Genomic DNA, 21,862 nt, shown 5'->3' on the forward strand with positions numbered 1-21,862 from the left:
CCAGACTACCTTACAATTGCTAGTGGTCTATTCAGGGCAGGAGTAATCCCCAGTTGCTCTTAACCATGTCAGTTCTAATGATGAAGATGATGGGTACTTATAGCCTGCTTCTCTCCCTAAATTTAGGTTGAATGGGTTAACAATTATCATATAAAAACAGCACAATCAGAAAAGTGACAATAATCTCATAACAAAAATAGCTGACATGACCTCTTGTGGCAATCTTGCAAGATTGCTCCCAAAATGGCCGCCATGCTCTCTAGTTGCAGAGCCAGCATGGGCAACAGTGACTGAGGATCACCTCTGCCCTGACTACACCCCTAGACAGCCAGGGATTGTAAAATAGGCCCAAGGGGGCACCAACAGATGGGCAGGGGGGAGACATACAGGACAAAGCACAAATTTTCAGCTTCCACCGAAAACACACAGGTAGTTTTGGCCGAAACCGAAGCCATAGCCTTTCAGCCGAAACCAGGCAGAAAAAGGATTTTGGGCCAGTTTTGACACCATAATTGAAACCGAACTTCAGTCAGCCTCTACTTTTAGTACCAAGAAATGCAGTCAGAGACTATGAAAATGTGGCAGAAATATGCAAAGATATTTTCCATTATATTGAGAGCCACATGATTGATTAAAAGTAATTTCCAATCACAACTTGATAGGTTGCCTATTCATTTTACATTCAATATATTCCAGAAGGAAGCTCTCTTCTGCATGATGCAAGTACTATGGTGAGCATTAGCAGTAAATCTGAGAGACTGAGATCATATGCCACAAACCTTTGCTTAGGAGTGAGGTTCATTATATCATTGTATATGCAAAACTGACTCCATCTGGAGACATTATCTTTGAGAGTAATGACAGTAATAGACATCAGACAGCCAAGGTATTAACAGCATTTGTAAAGAAATGGACAAATACTTATGTATGGTAAATCCTGCAGTCTAATGATTGCCTGCATAAACCAGTTACCAGTGGTGGGATTCAAATCCTATCCCTGGTTACAGGTATTATTAGAAAGATTTATTTATTTGTAACATTTGTATCCCACATTTTCCCACATATTAGCAGGCTCAATGTGGCTTACAAAATACCGTAATGGTGGACGCCAAGTACAGTAGGTTTTAAACAAATACAATTAGAAAACGGGTCAGGTAAGGTAGGGGTAAATGAGTACAATAAGCGACAAGGAAATAAGAAATAAAATATTCACTGCAATGTATATATAGATGCATTGTAGAGTTGAGGCAAAAAATTGGTAAAATGTAAAGCTTTCCTTCCTACCCCTACCCCCTATTGATCCAAAATGGGGAAAATGCTTTAGAATGTCTAGATTTTGAAAGTGGAGAGTATTTGAATGTTGTACCCCATCCAAATGTCTGCTTATGTGATTACTTTTCAGCTATTGTGGAATATATTTTGTTGTTGTTTGCTCCTTCTAAAGTTAAGAGAAAAGATAGAAATTTTATTTATTTATTCTCTGTACTTGCCATACTGGAATTTTTCTATGAAAGCGATTATGTGGTTTACAACTCTAAATACAAATGTGGTGGGGTCTGAGAGACAAAAGGGGAGGGGAAACACAATCAGGATGTAGTACTAAAAGTGAGAGAAGAGTTCCAGATAAACAGTGAAGAGAACAAGAGGGTGTGTAATGGGTGAGGAGAGATATTGGGGAGCAGAAGGAAGATGGGACTTGAAAACAAGCAGAGCTACTTAAAGTTGATCCGAGAGGATGGAAATGTTGCAACAAGAGTAGACTGCGTCCATTTCACTTCATCATGCTTGAAAGCTGCAGTGGTTGTTCATATTTAGAGCAATTAATGGAATATGAAGAGGAGATTTAATTAAAATTTCACGTCTAGTATGCTTTGAGATTTGAAAACCCCATTAGTGTGCAAAATTGATGCTAAGAAAAAAACCCTTAAGAACATTTAAATCACACTGTCTTAAAACCATCCGGATTCTTCCCCTCCCACCCCCTGAACGTTTGAAAAACTCTCTTGCTATTATATGGTTGGTTCAAGCAGATTTGCAAGTCCTCTTCATTGAGCTTCTTCACCTTCCTTGGCTTAGATTAGTAGTCTGAGCCGCTCGTGACTCGTCTCCATCGTTCATCAAGATGGTCAAACAGATGGTGTAATGGACTGTATGTGATGTGATTTTTTTTTCTGAACAGGGATTCTCCTCTCTGTAGATGAATAGATCTGACCACTCCTAATCCCCAAGTGAATGGTTTCCTCAGACAGATGTAGTTTTGCAGGCAACCTTAACCTCATTCAAACCCAAACCCTAAAATTTGAGTTTGGGTCAAACACTAGTCACAAAAGAATACTTAACTACAGGCAAAAAAAAATCAGGTAGGTCAACCTACTACTCTAAACTGTTCGAACAGCTCTGCTAAAAGAAAGAATAGTGAACTTCCTAGAATCCAACGGGTTCCAAGATCTGAGGCAACATGGTTGATTTCTTTGACTGGCTATCCAGAGAACTGGATCGAAGACATGCGTTAGATGTAGTCTACTTGAATTTCAGCAAAGCCTTTGATATAGTTCCTCACAGAAGGCTCCTGAATAGACTGAGGAGGATGAACGTAGGACCTACAGTAGTAAACTGGATTAGAAATTAGTTGACTGACAGAAGTTGATGGTAAACGGAATTCACTCGGACGAAAGAAAGGTGCCTCAGGGATCGTAACAGGGCTGATTCTATTCAATATATTTGTGAGTGACATTGAGGGGCATTTTTGAAAGGATGTCCAAGTCTGAATTTGGACGTCCTCACAAAGACATCCAAAATCAGGCAGGTATCATCGAAAGATAGTATAGACGTCCTTAGACATTCCAAAATTGCAGTGCAAAATGTCCAAATCAGAGACGTCCAAAGTAAAGTAAAAAGGATGTCTTTCTCGCAGATCCGCCGAAGGACGTCCATAAGGCAAATGTTGTCAACTAAACACTCACTGTACTTGCGGGACATCCAGGTACTGGAAATGTAAGGAACGTTCATATTTTACATTGTATATATGAAGACGTTCACATACTTGATAATGATCCATATAAGGCCCCGCACGTGTGAAGATAGTCAATGCACGTGATGGGTGTCCACATGCTGACCATCCATATATGGGATGGACGTCCATATATGGAGCTGTATATGTAACGACGTCCATATGTGTTGGACGACTATATAAGGCGATGCATGTTTTACAAAGCTTATTCACTGAGAAACATGGCGCTAAGAAGGGAGCCAAAGTACAGTGTAGCTGAAAGCCTTTCTTTGGTTCACCTTCGCCTGAGGCATTGATGGTGCCTCTTTATGCACCACCACCATCCAAGGACCGTCTGCATTAGAGCGTGGACTCTAATAAGGAACATGTTGGAAAGGTAACTGTTTGGGAATGTCCCCCCCCCCCAGCACTGGGCATGGGCTATCAGGTCCCCCTCCTGTAGCACCACATATAAGAGCTCCCTCAGCAATGTAAGCACTAACTGTAGTCTGCATTCAAGTGTAATCAGTGATATGTGCACATGCACATTCATTAATAGAATCAATGTACTAGAAAGAAAAAACATTCCCACATCCCTACAATACTGCACAGAAATGGTACTCTGTCCTCATGTCCACCTCAATGACATCATCTGTACCAATGTAATGTCCCCCCCCCCCATGTGGCTTCCAAAGGAATTTGTGTTGTGAAGGCAAGAAGGGCCATCCCCTGACTCCTTGTGTACAAACTTGTATCTTGCAGAAGATATGGCATACGAGGGACCGCGAATCCTTAAGGCGCAGGTTCAGGCGAATACGTCGTGAAAGCCGTGAAATGATAAGGAGCGTGCAACAATGCCTCAGGGCTCGACGTAAGTAATATAAACAGGGCACCTGTAGTCATTTGCAAATGTATTTTTTTAAATAATGCAAATGTCATGTACAATATCAGTTTCCATGTGGCTAATAGGCAAACAGTAAGTCATAACACCTCTGTCCCAGATCAAGGCCTGAGGTTGCAGCTACTCTCCCATGAGTGTGCTTCAACTAACCTCCTCTGAGATGAATGAGATGACATGCAAAGGAATGGCTGACACTGCAACAGCTAAGGCAGGGAAGGGTACCTCACTTCTGTATCCCCTTTCTGGGGTGGATACTGTTTATGGTATTCTTGCATGAAGTCCTTCTCTTAGTGGATGTCATAGCATGATATTAAAGTAATGAAATAGTGCTTCCACACCCCCCCCCCAAAAAAAAAAAAACAAAACCAAACAAACAAACTGGTCATCCAACCATAGTCACAACTCAAAATGCTAACATGCTGATGAGGAATGAGTGTGCCCTGCCAACATATCCTGTGTACTCCTTGTCAGACCAGCAGAGCAGCTTCCAGGGTTCCCTGTCATATCATATCATGCATCTCCCACTTCAGGCCTATACCCCAGGGCACTGACCACACCTTTCCCCAACCCCTGCCTGATGCCAGCCAACTCCTGCACTATGCAAGCCATGTTGGATGTGATGATCTCAAGGACAAACCTTTTACACACACAGGGCGGCAGCAGCAGCAGCAGCAGCTCTAGGAGGAGGAGGAGGCAGCAGCTGCCCCAGCAGGCAGGGAGGTGGAGGAGGAGGAGGAGAAAGAGGCAGAAGAAGAGGAGGCAGAGGCAGAAGAGAAGGAGGAGGCGGCGGTGGAGGAAGGGTGCCAATGTGTGGTGGTGGAGCCAGGGGAATGGGAGGTGCTCAATGTGGCAGATCCCTGGCAGGATATGCCTCCCCTTGAGGGGGATGAAGAGGAGGGGGAGATGCACCCACCATCACTAGCAACACCATCACCACCACAGCACAACAATGCTGCTGTACTGCACCTCCTGCAGCAACTGGTTCATACACAAAACCAGTTGCTGCAGGAGGTGACAGCGATGTGGCAATCGAACGAGCAGAACTTTGAGGCACAGAGACAGCTCCTGCTGCTGGTAGTGCACCTGCTGCAGAGGGCCATGGCTATTTTTTATACTTTAATACAGATATTTGATGTTTTTCACGTACCAGGGTGTGTGTCTCTACTTTGTGCACTACATATATGGTATTATCAAATGCTGGGGTTGATGTTAGAGGAGGCAGCAATCTGGGTTGCATGACAGGTCAACTGTGATACAGAAACTTAGGGACATACGTGTCATAAGTGTGGCCATGTAGAAGGCCACCTGTTCCTTCCAAGCTGCATGGCTGTATGGTATGCTGGGGGGGGGGGGGGGGGAGGCTGGATGGGCATTTTTGCTGATGAACAGAAATGCCCATCCAGCCTCTCCCTCCTTACTATAGAGTCCCGCAGCACAGAGCTGTCTAAATAATAGGTATGTTGTCTAGCACTAGCGATCTGTGAAGTACAAACTTGCAGATAAGCAAAGGCAGTGCCTAGACTATTATTTGCTCTCTGTTCAGCAGACAACCTTACCCACAACCAAACAACATTGGTGAGGGCCAGGATGGAGCTACAAACAGCTGGGTCATCTTTTCACATTGAATGTATCACCAATGGTATATAGTATTGAGGAGAAAAGGCAAAACAACAGTGAAAGCATTAGATTGATGTTTACTTCATCACAATTGCAATATAATACATCAGGTACAGGAGAGCACAGGCTAGGGAAATTATATAGGCGCCATGCTGTAGCCACCTGCAGGTAATTTAGAATAGGAACTGTAATGAGAACCCCTCTCCCTTACCATGACTTAAGGGCTCAAGGCCATGGTAGGCACACATCTGTGGCCACCTAGAAAATGTTTTGCAGGATAGAATTTAGAAATGTTGTTGTTCCATAACTATGGAGGATTATAGGACTGTGTTCAATAATGTGGAAAAGACATTCAGTGCATATATGCTTCCCCCCCTCCCCACCCCCACCAAAGAGAACATACACAGAATGGGGAGCCCTTGACCATGAGGGATGCACACATCCATTCTCAGGGCCTCTTCCCCTCCCCCACCGGCAGCCACAACTGAGTGTGTCCAATAGAGAACAAGACATCTGTACAATGAATTGGGTATAAACAATCATCACTATCAGAGTCCAGTGTATTAGAGTCCACTGCTGTCCCTTGCAATCCTGTTGACCAGCTGCAGTGCTGTAACCTGTCCTGCAAGATGCAAGAAGTGTTTGTTTAGCACCTACACAGCAGAAGGAGAAGAGGTGGCTGAGAGGTATGAGCTTACCTTGAGCTTCTGGTGCAAGAAATTGCCAAAAGGAACACCAATCTGTTTGCTCCAAGGGGCCAGAGGTTGGCTACTTCAACTAGGGAAAGAGAATGGGGTTCACTGAAGGAACACATCAGACACAGCAAGCAGCTCTTGGAGGGTAGAGAATGGAGAGTTGGTCAGATGTAGAAAATGCAGAGTATATGTTAAGCTGCCAGCTAACATCCCCGTCTGAAAACTTTTTGAAAGGAAAGGAACACAGCCCACATACCAGTTATCCTTCAAGAATTGGCCAAAAGGTCATAAGCATACAGTGGCAAAAAGAAGGTTTACTATAACTGAACCTAAAACGCTTAGAAATACCTAACCTTTTACACACACAGGGCGGCAACAGCAGCAGCAGCTCTAGGAGGAGGAGGAGGCAGCAGCTGCCCCAGCAGGCAGGGAGGTGGAGGAGGAGGAGGAGAAAGAGGCAGAAGAAGAGGAGGCAGAGGCAGAAGAGAAGGAGGAGGCGGCGGTGGAGGAAGGGTGCCAATGTGTGGTGGTGGAGCCAGGGGAATGGGAGGTGCTCAATGTGGCAGATCCCTGGCAGGATATGCCTCCCCTTGAGGGGGATGAAGAGGAGGGGGAGATGCACCCACCATCACTAGCAACACCATCACCACCACAGCACAACAATGCTGCTGTACTGCACCTCCTGCAGCAACTGGTTCATACACAAAACCAGTTGCTGCAGGAGGTGACAGCGATGTGGCAATCGAACGAGCAGAACTTTGAGGCACAGAGACAGCTCCTTAATCTAAAGAAAAACATCTAAAGTGCAAGCACAGAGAAAGACATTTTAAAGAAGCGCCAATAACAGGAATGTAAACTTCCAAATCGGCAGAGCAGCTGTGGACTTTTATAATTTCCACCCATAATCAAAATTAGGACGTCCAAATCGGCAGAGCAGTTGGGGACGTTTATGGATTTTGCCCATAATCGCAATTAGGACATCCATCTTGGGGACGTCCATCCCGCTCTTACTTGGACGTCCTTGGGGCAGTATTTAAACATCCTTTTCAGTATTTTTGAATTTTTGGATACCATTGTCAGAATGGCACCAAAACAGGCACCCACCCACAAGGGTAATTTTACTGTATCCTCAGCACTCCTTCCACAGTTCTATGTCTACCCACCTGCCTGTGTGACTCTCTTGCACATCAGTCTCTGAAGTATACTGCACTCCTCGTCTCCAGCTCTGTACCATGTACAATGACATCTGTGGGTTGCCTGCCAATGCCATTCCTCACCATCTGTTTGCTGGGTCTTCACATGTGGGTCTATGTATATGAATGCTGCAAAACAAAAGTGGGTTATTTTGACCAACACACTTCATCCCCTTTTGCTATGCAGGTGATGACAAGCCAGTCAGACGGAGAAGCTGGTCCCAGTGGCCACCAGCCCCAACACACTGAAGGGCAGATAGAGCAGCAAAAAATGTGCGCCTGGAGGTGTGCCTGCACAGGAAACCAGGCACACAGACAAAGGTAACAGGGCACTGAACAACTCTCAACTTTCTCTCCAAACAACTATTCCTCCACTGTCCAACTCCACAAAATCGCTAATGGGTCTAAAGACAACTTACCTCTTACCCTAAACGTTTTTATATCAAGTCTAACTATCCGTTATACGCTGGAGACATCCATTTCGTAACGCCGCCCAAAACACGCCTCTAGCAGGCACTGTGCGGAGACGTCCTTGGATGGATGTCTTTGTGGCAAGGACGTCTTTTCGTCCCTGTTTCGATTATTGGATTTGGACGTCTTTCTTTTACAAGGACATCCATGTGCCTCTTATGTTGCTTTTTGGACGTTCTTCTCTTTCAAAAATGAGCCTCACTGACACAAAGATTTGCAACAGAGTTGACAACATGAAAAGTGATCTACAAAAATTACAAGAATAGTCTAATGCTTGGTAGTTAAAATTTAATATGAAGAAGTGTGTTAGAATTTAATGTGCTACCATTTAGGACTAGATTCTATATATCATGCCAAAGAAATTGGTGTCAAAATTAAATACGCCTAGGCGTATTCTACATGTACGCCTAAATTTAGGCATACTTTATAGAATAATCTTAAATTTCCATGTGGTTTATAGAATGCGCTGAGCGCCCTTCCACTTGGTGTAAAGGCCGATGCCTAAATTATGCGTGGACCGGGTGTATTCTGTAACAATGCGCATAGATTTTAGAAATGCTTATGGCCACGCCCCCTTTCCAACTATGCGACTTAGAATTTACGCGCATCATGTTAAAGAATATGCTTAGATTGTTCTGCATGTAAATTCTAATTAATTCCAATTAGTGTCAATAATTGCTTAAGTGGCAATTATTGGCACTAATTGTCTTGTTAAGTAATTAAGTTGCACACGCAAATTCCAGAATACAACTGGATTTGCGTGTACAACTTATGTCACACTATATAGAATCCGGGGGTTAATGTGAAGAAGTGCAGAGTGATGCACTTGGGGTGTAGAAATCCAAAAAAGCTGTATGTGATAAGGGGCAAGACAGTTGATATGCACAGACCAAGAGAGAGACCTTCAGGTGATTGTGTCTGGGGATCTCTAGACATCGAAACAATGTGACAAGGTGCTGGCCAAAGCCAGAAGGATAATAGGCTGCACAGAGATGCATAAACAGTAGGTGTTAACGCCCCTGTATAAGTTACTATTGAGGCCCCCACTTGGAATGCTGTGTTCAGTTTTGGAGGACATAAAGGGGGCAATTCTATAAAGTGCCTCAAAAGTTAGATACCAAAATGGCGGACATTAAGCACAAATTCTATAATTAGATCTGGGCACAAAGATTCTGTTATAGAATACTAGCACAAACCAGCCTTTACATACCATTTAGGTATGCCTATTTATGCAATGTGTATAACACACGTAAATGCATATGCCTAAATGTGGCACTTTGGGACGGATTCTATATAAGACTTGGCGAGTAGTGCATATTAAATTGTGTGTGGTCAGTTTACATGCGCTACTCAATTAACAAGCCAGTAAGTGAGAATTAGCTGATAACCTATTATCACCAATTGGCAATAACTGGAATTTATGCGTGCTTCTTTTTAGGCGTATTCTAAAAACAGGCGCGAGTAAACTGCAATGCTTATATCTCAATAGGGGGCATGGCCGTGGGAGGAGTATAGGCGTGTCAGGGTTGTCAATCAAAAGTATGTGTGTTGTTATAGAATTTGGGGAACATGCACACATTTAAGCATGAGTATTTACACCAGGTTTTCAGTGGCATAAATGGCCATACCTAAATGTACGTGTGTTCCCCGGCCTATGTGCTATTCTATAAACCACATCTTATTGTAGACATGGATTATAGAATAGTGCTATGCACGTTATTCCGATGCGCCTACATTTTAGACATCATTTACAAAATCTGGCCCTTTGTGTGTAAACTAAACTATTCTATAACAAGCACATAATTGTGGAAAACTCCAATGCCCTGCCCACTTGAATGCCCCTTGCATTTGCGTGCTACGCAAGTTGTGCGCTAAGATTATGATTTCAAGAAGATAGAATCATGTTCAGTGCACAAGTAGTAACTCATGCTGAGTGGAACATTTTAGAAAAAGCAGTAAATGAAGGTAATTTAAACAAATTTTGACAATTAAACTCAACAAGCATGATTATCCCACTACCCCTCCCACAAGAATTCTGTAAAAAAAGCATTATTGGAAACCATACTTTACGCCGTGCATTAAAACGAGAGCATGCACAGCGTAACTGGAAACAGGAGAGGAGGAAAGTGCAAGACCAGCGCGGGACACATAAACGCTTCAGCTGGGGGAGGTTAGGGTAAGGGACCCCCGCCGGGGGGGGGGGGGGGTCCCAGAGCCAATTTGGGGGTCCCAGGCCTCCGTGGCCCCCTATAGCTACGCCACTGGGCTGGAGTAATGGAGGGAAGGAGACAGAGAGAGAGAGAGATGCTGGGGGGGGGGGGGGGGGAGGCAGGTGAGCAGAGGGAAGAGTGGGAAAGTTGCTGGACCCAAAGATGGAAAGAGAAAAATCAAGAGAGATGCCTGCCCTTGGATGAGGGGAAAGAGCTGGGAAGTAGAAGGGGCAGGGACACAGTGGGCAAGTGTTAGAGAGGACAGAGCGCGGAGAGAATGATGGTGAACATGGAGAGAGAAGAAATGTCAAATGGAGCAGAGAACCTGGAAAGACCAGAAGATGGAATTGAGGGCTATGGAATCAGAGGAGATAATGACTGGGAATTTGGGATTGAGTTGAGGAGTGTTTGGGTGGGGAGGGGGGACTATGGATAGCAGAGATAGAGACTTTAGAGGGGATAGTGAGGATCTGGCATAATTGGCAAGAGTGAGGGTGTGTTGATGGGTTGAGAGAATGAGTGAGGGTGTGAAATAGGAAGGGGGAGGGGTAAGAGAGAGGGGGGATGAACTGTGAGGGGAAGGCTGAGTTGATGTAAATGACCTGGTAGACTGGAGAGAGGATGAGAAGCATTGAAAAGGGATGGGTTCCTGAGAAGGGGTATTGGAGGAAGGGGATGATGGGTCTTTGAAAGTGTTGAGTGGGGGTGGAAATGGGGTTAAATAGGTGGGGAAAGAGAGGTAATATGAGTGGGGTAGAGAGTAAGAAATTAAAAGCATAGCGTGGAGGCAAGAGGACAGAGAGACAGGAACAGAGCTGGATCTGATGAGGGCATGAGATGCAGTGCAGGGTAGGTGAGGGTTGTGGGGATAATGTCAGTGGTGTGCTGGTAAATTTTTAACAGGCTCTCTCCCTGGGTATAGCCAGCCCTGCAATTGGGGGGGGGGGCACAGAGGTGTTAATGTGTGTGCTAAACATTGCCACAAACTTATTGAAATATATTTAAATGGATGCAAATGAGGCCTGCTAGTATTCTGTAGGGTATATTCAGGAGGACAAACTCCTAACATATATCCCGAGGTACTTGGCTGACAGAACACTACTAAATAGCAATGATTCTGGACATGTATCTAGGGAATGTGTACCTCTTATTGGCCCTAAAGCTAGCTAGCTGTACTAAAGAAAGGAACAATGCCACACATGGAATATATTATGATCTATTAGGAGTGGCCTAGTGGTTAGAGCACTGGTCTTGCAATCCAGAGGTGGCTGGTTCAAATCCCACTACTGCTCCTTGTGATCTTGGGCAAGTCACTTAACCCTCCATTGCCTCAGGTACAAACTTAGATTGTGAGCCCTCCTGGGACAGAGAAATATCCAGAGTACCTAAACTTAACTCACCTACTACTGAAAAAGGTGTGAGCAAAATCTAAATAAATAAATAAATAAATAAATAAATAATATATATATATGGCAAATTGCAAAGCAGAATACAAAACTAGATTAGTTACCAAAATAGATGATCACCAAAATATATATAAAGATATATGATTATCCAAACGGACTACCTAAATGAGTGATTACACAACCAATCACAATACTGAAAACCTAATGATTATTATGAGAACTTATACCACACATCTTATGCAAAATACACAATTAGCAGATAAATTCACAGACCACCAGTCCAGACACCCAATCTGTCACAGACAAAAAGCCAAGAACTAACTATCCCCTAATAGGTAGTAAACCCTGTTATCTCACCCTGCAGTCCGTGGCAGACTTCCAATGGTAAAGAAGCAGATTCCTCCCCTGAGACTCAAGCTGAAGCCTCAGAGAGTCTCTCAGTCCAGGAATAAAGTCCAAGGTCTGTATTCTGGATACAGATGGCACAGTCTTTAGGTAAAGCCATATATTGTAGCTGAGCTAACCTTGTTAGTTTATTACAAGGTCTGCAGTTCACTGGTGTTTTAGGAAATCAGTCTCTTGCTCTCCCTCTCAGAGCCTTCTATCCTCCGGCAAGTCTTCTGGTCTTTTCTGTTTTCCTTTTTCAATCCAACCTTGGCATCCAAGGGTCAGATGATACCTGTGGACCAATCACAGACGGTGTAATAATGTCCAGCCAGCTTCATGGTCATGAAGCAAGGACTTTGTTATAGCAAAGAAACTGTTATCATGGCATGCAAACCTCCCTGTTGGATCCCATACTCCTGGAGCCATCTGTGTCTCTCTCCTCCATTGTTCCCAGGAGATAACTGGGCTAGTTTGCAACAAATAATATGTCCTTGGATGAAGCCATCATGGCATGCTGAGCAGTAATTTTCCTTTTGTAGAAAATCTGGTTTCTGATGAATACAGATGTATGCAGGCCACAGGCAGAAGTATCCATATTGCTATAACAGAATGGTTCAGGCTTATATAGGACCCAGACCAGCAAAGGTGAGATTGCAGGTAAATACTCCTACAATTCCTTCCCAATACTCAGATGGTAGCACTGCAATGCCCAAAGTAAATGGTGGTCAATAATGCTGAAAATTTACCACTAGCTCAGAGGCAGGGCAGAGGGGTTTGGCGAGAGAATTTCTTGTTAATTTCTCACTTTAAACTGCTGGTCTTGTCTTTTTTTGGAAATGAAAAGAAGCCTATGCAGCTTCTAAGCACCAATAGTGAGAAGAAATAAACATGTGCGAGTCCAAGCAAAACTGAAAGTGAAAGCACACATAAGTGCTTGTTTTTCTACGCTTAAATATGAGCCATTCAAAAATTTTAATATGCCGGATGCCGATTGGGGTGTCTCTGCTTCGGGGTCATCCAGAAGCAAACGGATCTTGGATTCCCTTACAGGAACAATGGTTTCAGCAGTGGGTAACAGAACTGACGCAGGATGGAGCTATTCTGGACCTGGTGCTTACAAATGGAGAGAATGTTTCTGATGTCACAGTAGGAGACCATTTGGCATCTAATGACCACAGAATGGTGTAGTTCAATATTAAGACAGAGGAAAGGCCTTATTCAAGATTGAAGGTCCTGGATTTAAAAAGAACTAACTTTGTTGAGATAATGTAATTTCTCAAGAAAGAGTTAGTAGGATGGGAACAGCTGAGGAAGTAGAACAGCAGTGGTCAAGACTGAAAGGAGCTATTTTAAAGGCAACTAACTTCTATATTAACAAATTACATAAAGGAAGGAGGAAAAGAAGGCTGCTCTGGTTCTCGAACGTAGTAGCCGAAAAGGTAAGGAAGGAGGTTAGTCATAAGTTATAAGACATCTCAGAAAGAAGAGGACAGGTGAGAATACCTGGATAAGCTAAGAGAAGCTGGAAAAGCTGTCAGGAAAGCGAAGAGGCAAATGGAAGAAAAGATAGGTAATATGGTAAAATTGGGTGATAAGATTTTTTCAGATATGTAAGCAACAGGAGGAAGTGCCATAATAGCATTGAGAAGCTCAAAACTGAGGGGGAGGAATTTGTTGAAGTTGATAAGGATAAAGCTGAACTGCTTAACAACTATTTCTGTGTTCACTACTACTACTATTTAACATTTCTAGAGCGCTACAAAGTGTACGCAGCGCTGTACAAACACAGATGAAAGGCCAGGGGTAGGACTGCAGAAAACAAATGCAAATGGGGATGGATGTATGGCAGACCAAGACCCATTCTCAGATGGGAAAATTAGGTTCTTACCTTGATAATTTTCTTTCCTTTAGTCACAGCAGATGAACCATTAACTGATGAATTGTATCCGCCTACCAGCAGGTGGAGAGAGAGAACACTGAAAGCACATGGTGTTCCTGGACGCCCAGCCCCCTTTGCCTTCAGTATATGAAATTTCCAAAGCAGAGTGAATAAGAAAGGCAAAATAACATAAACTTTCTTCACAGAGAACAAACGCCCCTGAACCAGAGCAATAACCAAACAAAGGAGGGACGTTATCAACCTCCTGCAATAAAAACAGCATGTAGTAACTCTGATAGCTTGTCTTCAAGTACTCCTGATGAGGCACAATGTCTGTATGTAACATCTGTACAAAAACTAAAGTCAGACAGAGAGGGATAATGGATTCATCTGCCATGACTAAAGGAAAGAAAATTATGAAGGTAAGAACCTAATTTTCCCTTCCTTGTCATCAACAGCAGATGAATCCATTAACTGATGGGATGTACCAAAGCACTCCCTAAGTAGGGTGGGAACAGGCAACTCTGCGAGCAAGCACTTGCGCTCCAAAATGCGCATCCTGCCGTGCTGCCACATCCAGCCTGTAATGCCGCACAAAAGAGAGCTGAGAAGCCCAGGTAGCCGCATGACAGATCTCTTGAAGAGAAAAGACACCCGTGTCAGCCCACAAAGAGGCATTGCCCTCATAGAGTGCACTTTAAACTCTTCAGGCGGCGACCGACCTGAAAGCAGATAAGCAGAAAAAATGAGTTCCTTAAACCAGCGGGCTATAGTGGCCTCAGACGCCGGAAACCCCTGTCGGGGGCCAGCCAACAGAACAAATAAATGATCAGAATTCCTAAACTCATTTGACATCTGCAGATACTGCCACAGAGCCCTGCGGACATCCAAAAAGCGCAATTGCCTAAAGGAGTCTGGAAACTCCTCCTTACAAAAGGAAGGAAGAAAAATGGGCTGGTTCAGGTGAAAAGCTGAAACCACCTTAGGCAGAAAGGAAGGCACCGTATGAACAGTTACCCCGGATTCCGAGAACCGTAGAAAAGGATCCCGACAGGAATCCTGAAGCTCAGACACTCTTCTAGCCAACGTCATTGCCACTAAAAAAACTGTCTTCAGAGTCACATCCTTCTCAGAAGCCCATTTGAGAGGCTCAAACGGAGATCACTGGAGCGCCTTCAACACGAGCCCCAGGTTCCAAGCTGGACAAGGCGACCGAAAAGGAGGACGGAGACGAAGCACCCCTCTGAGAAATCGGACAATATCTGGATGAGCAGCAAGGGACAAGCCAGAGACTTTCCCCCGGAAGCAGGCCAACACTGCCACTTGAACTCGAAGGGAATTGTAGGCCAGGCCCTTTTGTAGCCCGTTCTGCAAAAAGTCCAGCAAAAGCGAGACTGTCGCCTGAGTCGGTGAGATAGACTTTGGAGTACACCATGCCTCAAAAGTGCGCCAGATCTCAGCATAAGTTGCAGAGGTAGACCACGTGCGAGCCTGCAAGAGCGTGGCAATAACCTTATTAGACTAGCCCTTGCCCCTCAATTGCGCAAGAGCCAGGCCGTAAGACCAAAGCGGCAAGGATCTTCCATAGTCACTGGACCCTGAACTAACAAGTTCAGAACCCGAGGCAAAGGAAGAGGTGCGTCCACCAGCATCCGCTGGAGATTCGCAGTACCATGGGCGCCTTGGCCCAGTCGCAGATCTGAGACGACTCCGCAGACAGGGCCCTGCACTGAGTGCTGCCCTGACGATTGATGTAGGCCACTGCTGTCATGTTGTCCGACAGAACTCGGACAGGAAGACCCTTCAGCGTCCTGTGGAAGGCCAGAAGAGCCTGGAATATCGCTCTCAGTTCCAAGCGATTGATGGACCATCCCGCTTCCGCGGTGGACCACAGACCCTGAGCATAGCGTCCCCAGCAATGAGCTCCCCAGCCCGAAAGACTGGCATCTGTTGTCACTAGACACCAAAAAGGAAGAGCCGGTGGTATCCCCTGCCGCAGCATGCTGTCGGAAAGCCACCAATCCATACTGCGCCAGGCTGCAGGAAGCCACCTTAGTCTGCGTTGGTATTCCTGGGAAATCGAAGACCATTGCTGAAGCAGAGCAAGCTGCAGCGGCCTCATGTGAGCTCTCGCCCAGGGAACCACCTCTATGGTGGCCGTCATCGATCCCAGGAGCTGAACAAAGTCCCAAGCTCGAGGACGAGGCATCCGCAGGAGCAGGCGGACCTGATTCTGAAGCTTGAGACGCCTGTCGAACTGGACCCCCCAAATACTTGAGAGACTGAGAGGGGGTCAGGTGACTTTTGGGCATATTGACTACCCAGCCCAGAGTCTGAAGAACTGAAACAACTCTGGCTGTGGCAAGTCGGCTTTTGTCTGCCAAATTCACTCTGATGAGCCAGTCGTTGAGATAAGGGTGAAGTCTGATACCCTCTCGCCTGAGAAAGGCAGCCACCACTACCATCACCTTGGAAAAAGTCCAAGGGGCAGTTGCTAGGCCGAAAGGCAAGGCGCAAAACTGGAAATATTGTCTCAATACCGCAAACCGGAGAAACCGCTGATGCGGCGGCCAGATGGGAATATGCAAATACGCTTCCTTGAGGTCCAGAGACGTGAGAAACTCTCCTGGCTATACCGCCGCAATGATAGAGCGCAGGGTTCCCATACGGAAGTGTCGCACTCCTAAGGCCTCATTGACTCTGTGTAAGTCGAGGATAGGTCTGAACAACCCACCTTTTCGAGGCACCACAAAATAGATGGAGTAGCGACCGCAGCCGCGTTCGGTGGGAGGAATTGGAACCATCACTCCAAGCCTCAGCAACACCTGCAAGGTCTCGTTTACCGCCACCCGCTTGACGGCAGTGCCGCATCGGGACTCCAAAAACGCGTCTCCCACCGGGGCAGCGAATTCTAGTCAGTAACCTTCTCTGATCAGGTCCAGAACCCACGGATCCGAAGTAATCTTGGTCCACTCCTCGAGAAAGAGGGAGAAACAACCCCCTACTGCAGGAACCAATGAGTGGACCGGTGCCCCATCATTGTGGACGCCCCTGAACTCCTGGACATTGCCCGGACGCTGCAGCGCGTTTGTCCGAACTAAAGGAGTTCCTCTGCTGGAAACGGGTACGTTGACCAAACCCCGCAGAGCGCCCCGGGCGATACCTGCGAGCTTCGCGAAAACGTGGCCTGGAAGAGGAGGGAAAAGAAGGACTTTTGGAAGAAGGCCTCGGCCTATCTTCAGGCAACCGTTGGGACAGAGTCCCCTAGGTCCTTTACAATCTTCTCCAAATCCTCTCCAAATAAAAGAAGGCCCCAAAAGGTTAACCTCACCAGCCTTTGTTTAGAGACCACGTCAGCCGCCCAATGCCGGAGCCAAAGAAGGCGGCGGGCAGCAACCGCAACCGACATCTGCTTAGCCGAAGCTCTGACCAGATCATAAAGGGCATCAGCCAAAAAAGACAGGGCAGACTACATACGCGGGCCGACCTCAGCGAGGGAACCCGCTCCATCAGCGGGCTGCTCAACCGCCTGCTGCAACCAGGAAAGGCAGGCCTGAGCTGCATAGGAACTGCAAATAGGCACCCGTAAGGACAGGCCCGAGATTTCAAAGGACCGCTTCAGTGCGGATTCCAGCCGCCGGTCCTGCATATCTTTCAAAGCGACCCCTCCCTCCACCGGGAGAGTAGTCTTTTTAGTCACAGCCGTGACTAACGCATCCACTTTAGGCATCCCAAAGAGGGCCAACTGACTTTCACTCAGTGGGTAAAGGTGACACATAGCCCTGGCCACCTTCAAGGGACCATCAGGGTCAGACCATTGAGCTGAAATAAGCTCTTGGATGGAAGCATGCACAGGAAAAGCCCGAGAAGGCTTCTTAGTACTAGCCATCCGAGGATTAATAGAAGAGGCAGCGCCTTTGTCAGGATCTTCAATACAAAGGGCCTGTAAGGTATCAGAAATGAGAGCTGGCGGCTCGTCGCAGTGGAAAATCCGAACCGCTTTAGGGTCATCCAACTCCTGTGGCAAGAAGCCACCCTCGTCTGGATCATCAGTCCGTGAGGGCCTGCCAGACCTCTCAGACTCCCCGAAACTAGACCACGGGGGAGAAGAGGGTGAAGAGTCCCCCTCAGACGGGGTATTCACTCGTCTATGCCTAGCATCAGCCAAAAGCTCGGGGGAAGAAATAAAGTCTCCAGCAGACGCTGGGCTATCAAGAACTGGAGGCAACCCAGTCCGGAAGGAATTGTCAGGAGCCTCAGGCAGTGCTCTTTTTAACATAAAAGCCTTAAGCATCAGCAGCACAAATTCAGGGGAGAAAAACTCACCCTGTGCACCCGCCCCCACATTGGGGGAAGCGGAGGCAATAGCTCCTCTAGAAACCTCGAAACGAGGCGTCCCCCTGCACTCAGACCCCTCCGCAACTGCGAGGGTTGAGTCACGCGGCGCCTCCAAGATGGCGCCTGCTGCCAACTCCGTCGGGCGGGAATAATCACTGCCCACCATGCTCGTGCCAGCATTAGCATCTAGGCAGCATGTGCTGCAAAGCCCCGCTGCTGATCTGCGTTTCCCACAGTGGGGGCAACGCTTAACCCTTTCAGCAGCCATCAAATACAGAAAACAAAATGACGCCTTCGTGCCAAAACTTACCCCGCACAGAGCGCTGTTAGCGGGAACCTCCCCGGAGGAGCTGGGCACCACTCTCACCTCAGGAGACCGAGTCAAATGAGCTTTGGTCAAGCTGCACCGAATCAGGAGCTCTGGAGAAAGCCTCAGAAATCGCCACACTGAGAAAGTGAGCCTCTCTCTCTCTTTTTTTTACTGTGAGGAAAGTTAGAGGCAGGCAGCCACAGAGGAACTCTGGGAGGAGGGGGAATGGGGAAAGGCAGGGACAGGGAAAACCAAGTATGCCTTTAAAGTGGGCACCACCAGCCACACCACCCCCCGCTCTATTGGGAAAGCACAGGAGCCACCCCAGGCAGAAATCCAGGAGCTGAGAAAGCGACGTCCACACCTGCTGGGAGATAGAGATATACTGAAGGCAGAGGGGGCTGGGCGTGCAGGAACACCATGTGCTTTCAGTGTTCTCTATCTCCACCTGCTAGTAGGCGGATACAACCCATCAGTTAATGGATTCATCTGCTGTTGATGACAAGGATGACTGTGTTCGTAAGAAACTAGCTAAAATAAAAGTAGACAAAGTGATGAGGCCTGATGGGATACATCCACGGGTGCTCAATGATCTTGGAGAAGATCTGGCGGCTCTGCTGGACCTCTTCAATGCTTCAGAGTCCAGAGTGGTCCTGGAAGACTGGAGAAGGGCGGATGTGGTCCCTTTGCACAAGAGTGGAAGGAAGAAGTTGGGAATTACAGACCGGTCAGTCTGACCTCGGTACTGAGTAAACTAATGGAAACGCTTTTAAAGCGGAGGATTGTGAGGTTTTTCAAACTGAATGGAATGCAGGATCCGAGGCAGCTTGGCTTCACCAGAGGCAGGTCGTGTCAGACCAATCTGGGTGACCCAACAATTGGATGTGGGAGGGGTGCTAGATGTAGTGTACTTAGATTTCAGCAAAGCCTTTGACAAGGTTCCGCACAAGCGACTGATAAACTGAGTACCCTTGGTATGGGACCTAGAGTAACTGACTAGATTAAAATTGGTTGAACGGAAGGAGACAGATGTCATGTCTGTGATCGTGACCCCTCTCAGACTTACCTTATTTCTGGGGGTCAGCTTCTGAGCTGGCTTCTGTCTGTCCTTTCTGGGTTAGTTCTGTCTCTGTGTGCTGGCTGCTTCCAGAATGGCTCTGATTGCTCCTCTGTGTTGCACCTGGGTATGCTGAGTCTCTCTATGCTTCAGTATGCTTTCTGCCTGCTTCTTGGTTTGTGCTCCTCTCGCCCTCTGGTGGCCAGAACCGGTGGCTGCCAGACTGTCTTGCTGTCCCTATCCATTCCAGACTTTAGCCCAGCCCGGTCCGGTTCTTCCAGGCTGCCAGACTTGTCTGTCTTGTTTTTGCCTGGACAGCACCCGTAGCTGCTTAGAGATTGCTGCAGCTGAGCCTCAGGTGTTGATGGGCTTTATTAATCACCTAGAGACTTCTGTGTTTGCCTTTGCATCGTCTAAGGTCCCTGGTATGTTAGAGTGCTCTGTGCACTTCTGCCTAGTCCAGTTCTAGTCTGAGTTTCTTGCTTGTGTCTAGTTAGCTTGTGTATAGCTTTTCTAGTTAGCTTGTGTGTAGCTTATTCTAGTTAATCTGTGTGTAGCTAGTTTTGGTTCTATTACTTTTCCTAGTCTTGTCTCTGGTCTGTATTCCTGTCTTGGGTTTCTTTCTTAGTGGCTGCTTGGCAGCTTTCAGTATTGCTCTGCTTCCTGCCTATATTTCTCAGCTACTGGAGCTCCAGCCATAGCCCTGCTTCCTGCCTGTATTTCTAAGCTACTGGAGTTTCAGCCATAGTTCTGTTCCATGCCTGTATTTCTCAGCTACTGGAGCTCCAGCCATAGCTCTGCCGGCTGCCTGCACCCGGGGGCTCAACCCCCGGGGAACGGCGGCTAAGTGAAGGTGAAGCCTAGTCCAGTGTGTACCAGTCCAGTGTGTACTAGTCCGGTGCGTTCCAGTCCGGTGTGTTCCAGTCCAGTGTGCTCCTGTTCAGTACTCCAGTCCGGGGTTCTAGTCCTGTTTTGCCTTGTCTCTGGTTTGGAGGTGATTTTGCCTGCCACTGCCGCTCCACGGCAGGGGTCCGAGGGCTTACAACCCAGTGTCTCCGGGAGAAGCCTAACAACAGAGGACAGTTGCAAATGGAGCTTGCTCTGAAGATAGGGATGTTATCAGTGGAGTACCTCAGGGATCGGTCCTAGAGCCAGCTCTTTTTAACATCTTTGTGAGTGATATTGCGGAAGGGCTCTAAAAATAGTGCTGAAACAGCATGGGGCTTTACCGCCCCTATGATCATTGATAATTTATCTCTGATCATAGGGTAAAATTGCGGGATGATTGTGCCTGAGTGCATCCTCCTGCATTTCTTTGGTAGGTCTAGGCTGTCAAAAGTCCAGTCCTATCAAATACAGGGCTGAAGGTGTGTAGGACCCACAGACCCCCCTGCAATGCAAGGACTTGGTGGCCTAACGCCCCCCCCCCCAAGCCCACAGCCCAAGTCAATGACATGGGGCTGGAGGTCCAGCGGACCTCCAGTCCCCCAGACCAAAGTTCATGGGGGGGGGGGGGGGGCTAGTGATCTGGTGGATCTCCAGACCACTCTAACACCCCAAAATAAAAGCCCTGGTGGCCCAGTGGGCCGCAAACACAAGCCCCCCAATCTGGTCTAGCGGCCCCCCTCCTGTACCTGAAGTGACAGAGGGAGTAGTATACTCCTTCCTCTTCCAGCGCCACCTTGAAAATGGCGGCACCCAGCCCTGTCTACCGCATCATGGGATGTGCTAGGCGGGGCTTCACTGCCATATAAGGGAATTTTCCCTTGTATGGTGGTGACCCGCCCAGCACATCCCAGGATGCATTGGGTAGGGCGCCACCATTTTCAAGGCGGTGCTGGAAGAGGAGGGAGTGTACTACTCCCTCCTCCGTCACTTTAGATTCAGGGGGAGCGGGGAAGGGGGCCACTGTACCACCAGGTTGGGGGAGGGGGTTGCATTTGTGGTCCACCAGGACTTTTATTTTGGGGTGCGAGGGGGTTAGTGGGCTGGAGATCAACCTGATCTCTAGCCCCCTATGAACTTGTCGGGGGGGGGGGGAGGGGGAGTGGAGGTCCGCCGGACCTGCAGCCCCATGTCACTGGCTGGAGGTGGGAGGATCAGGTTCCTGTTGGGGGGGGGGGAGGTTCTATTGGGGGGAATGGGGGATCTGCTAGCATGCTGGACAGGGCTCACTATTCCTCCCCAATAGTCTGCAAACCCTAATGCCAGCTCCAAGCTGGCATAGGGTTTGGTGCACTGCCCGCTGGTCATTGGGGAAGAATAAAACATTATTTCATGCACTCAGGGGCTCTGATCATGTGGCGGTAGCAAATGTGGATGCTAATAGCCTCTAGCGCCTGTGTTTGCTTCTGATGAGTGTTGCCAGGTGGGCGGTTTTACCGCCCAATTGGGCGGTTTTCCGCGACC

The sequence above is a fragment of the Microcaecilia unicolor genome, chromosome 1 (genome assembly GCF_901765095.1).
Source record: "Microcaecilia unicolor chromosome 1, aMicUni1.1, whole genome shotgun sequence".
Taxonomy (NCBI): Eukaryota; Metazoa; Chordata; class Amphibia; order Gymnophiona; family Siphonopidae; genus Microcaecilia; species Microcaecilia unicolor.